This window comes from Armigeres subalbatus, chromosome 2, assembly GCF_024139115.2.
Source record: "Armigeres subalbatus isolate Guangzhou_Male chromosome 2, GZ_Asu_2, whole genome shotgun sequence".
In the NCBI taxonomy this organism is placed as follows: Eukaryota; Metazoa; Arthropoda; class Insecta; order Diptera; family Culicidae; genus Armigeres; species Armigeres subalbatus.
The window spans coordinates 100,566,403-100,568,785 of record NC_085140.1 but is presented as its reverse complement, the minus strand read 5'-3'; the positions used below and the strand labels follow the sequence as shown (position 1 = coordinate 100,568,785).

At 34.5% G+C, this 2,383-nt stretch overlaps 1 long non-coding RNA gene across 1 annotated transcript; it reads left to right on the top strand.

Moving 5' to 3' along the window:
• The first annotated feature begins 752 nt into the window (after positions 1–752).
• On the top strand, positions 753–2,057 carry LOC134214784 (uncharacterized). Its single transcript, XR_009979910.1, has 3 exons — positions 753–876; positions 1,769–1,873; positions 1,961–2,057. It is a non-coding gene; the product is annotated as an uncharacterized LOC134214784 (long non-coding RNA).
• The last annotated feature ends 326 nt before the right edge of the window (positions 2,058–2,383 follow it).

Here is a 2,383-nt window from a genome sequence, read left to right as displayed (position 1 = left end):
ACAACGAAACGAAAACGAGATGCGAGGCGATTCGCTGCACACACACAAACAAAAATTGACAGTTCGTGCATTAAGGTGATTAGCAATTGATGATGGTTGAAAAACGACACGCGCAATGTTTTCGTATTTATAGCGAGCATTTCCAGGTGGATATTGTGTATCCGGAATAAATTTATACCGCTTTTTATACCGAAGTTGGATTTTTCTCCAGATACAGGCAACCCGGATAAAAATATACAGTAACTTGTATGACATAACCCATTGAAATACAATAGATTGTGTGGTAAACAATACAAACTATTGTATGCTTATTGTAAAATGTTCACGGTTGTAAAAGATCTTGCAATGTACTTACATTCAAATAACAATATATTTAAGTGTTACCAATACATTCTATTATATTTTTATTGTTCGCTTATGTTTAGTATTGCTCATCCAGAAACTAAACAAATTATAAAAGTATTCGGTTTGGAAATCTGGAAATTCGTCTAATATGATTGAATTAATATGTTTTTGGGATATTTCATGGATTTATTATATTGATGAAATAACAATTGAAAACAATAAAATTACAATAGCTTTGCTAATTAAATGAATGAAAATGTTATATGTACCGATTCTCAAGTAATATATTTTCATATTGCAGGTCTAGAAATGTTATGCAATAAAAGTTTGAATTAAAAAAAAAATGAAAGGGAACAAAAACTTTTGCTCATCATTTTTCTCGGAGAATGTCTAGATTCATTTGAGCGTGTACAGTTTTGTTTATAATAAGCGAAGAGATAAAAATAATGAAACTGTATGGTGCAGAAAGTGTCTTTTTCATTACAGTTTCTGGTGCTGGGCAACGGTAGATCACTAGGGCTTTGTACCGTGGTAAGTATCTAAAGTGTTAGAACGCGTTAGAGCATCATTACTGGGCGCGAGTATTTTGATCACCATCGCCGTGCTGTCATTTTAGATTGGTCAAACTTTTTCGCATCGGTCACTATTTTCGGTTATCATTTTGGTGGCTGCATTTCGTACCGGTGGCATTTGACATGGTGGCGTTTGACATTTGATAGTTCACCAAATAGCAGCGCCGTGATCGCGCTGAAAAATTGGTCACCTGTCAGCTGCGCTACTGTTTTATCAGCGCGTTTAGTAGCGACCGGTAAAGTGAGATTTTTGAAAATGAATACTGCGCTGGCAAACGGCTTATATTCACCACCGGTAATCGTAATCTGATACTACAAAAGTTCAATGTACATAATGGCCGCAGTGGTTCATCCCGAACAAAAAATAAATAAAAATTGTATCATCATAATACCTGATGACATACCTGGTAATACTAAGGACACACCTGTGGTACAGTCGTGATTCGCTGGTTGGGCCACGACCTCGGCCCAACTAACGAATTCAGTTTTTTAGTTGGGCCAACTGACAGCCATTTGAACACGTGTATTTCGACTTGAACATCACAAATGATGTCCAGTGACGCCCAATACCGTTTTCCGTGTTTACATTGAATTTTGACGTACGGTTGCTTTTTAGTTGGGCCATGGCCCAACCAGCGAAGGCCCAACTAAAAAGTGACCCAAGTATTAAGATCCCAACCAGCGAATCCCGACTGTACTTGTACCATTGTACAAGAGAACAAGAAAATTAATCCAAGACTATCTTTAATAAAGACAATAATTGGTATGCTATTCATTTCAAGATTCTTGTACCATGGTACTTGTACCACCAGTGTGTCATTAGTATAACATGTATCCTTGTTCCTTTACAGAAATGAAGCTTATGATGAAATACTGGTGCTTGCCGTTCACTGACTCAAGATCGTTCAGTGGTTATCATTGGCCAATCTCACCAACGGGATGTAATAAGAACTGATGTAGGTATTTTTTATCTTTTCTTCTCGATGTTCTTTTTCTAATAAAACTAACATTCTTTTATAATTTACATTTTCATTTACTTTCAGCGTTTCTGCACCCGTGGCCAAGTAACAGCAAAGCGAGGTAAAATGAGTGAAAATTAAGTTTGAACTAAATTAAAATCATATTAAAAATAAAATAATTTATAAAACAATTAATTGTATTGTATTTTTATTGTAATGTTGGAGTATAATGTATTCTAAATCCTGTTGTATTTCTATTGTAAAACAATAGAAACAGTAATTGAAAACATTTAAAACACGATGTTTTCTATTGTTTTGTTGCTCGAAATCATCCCATTGAAGAACCGTTAAATCAATTGTTTTGCTCAGAATTTTGTATGGAAAATTTTCGATTTTTTTATTGTAAAGATACATAACAACCCCCCTTTTTTATTGTAAAAGTTCCATTTACCATTCATTTTATCGTGGAAAACCATTATTTCTCATGTGATTTTATTGTCAAAATTC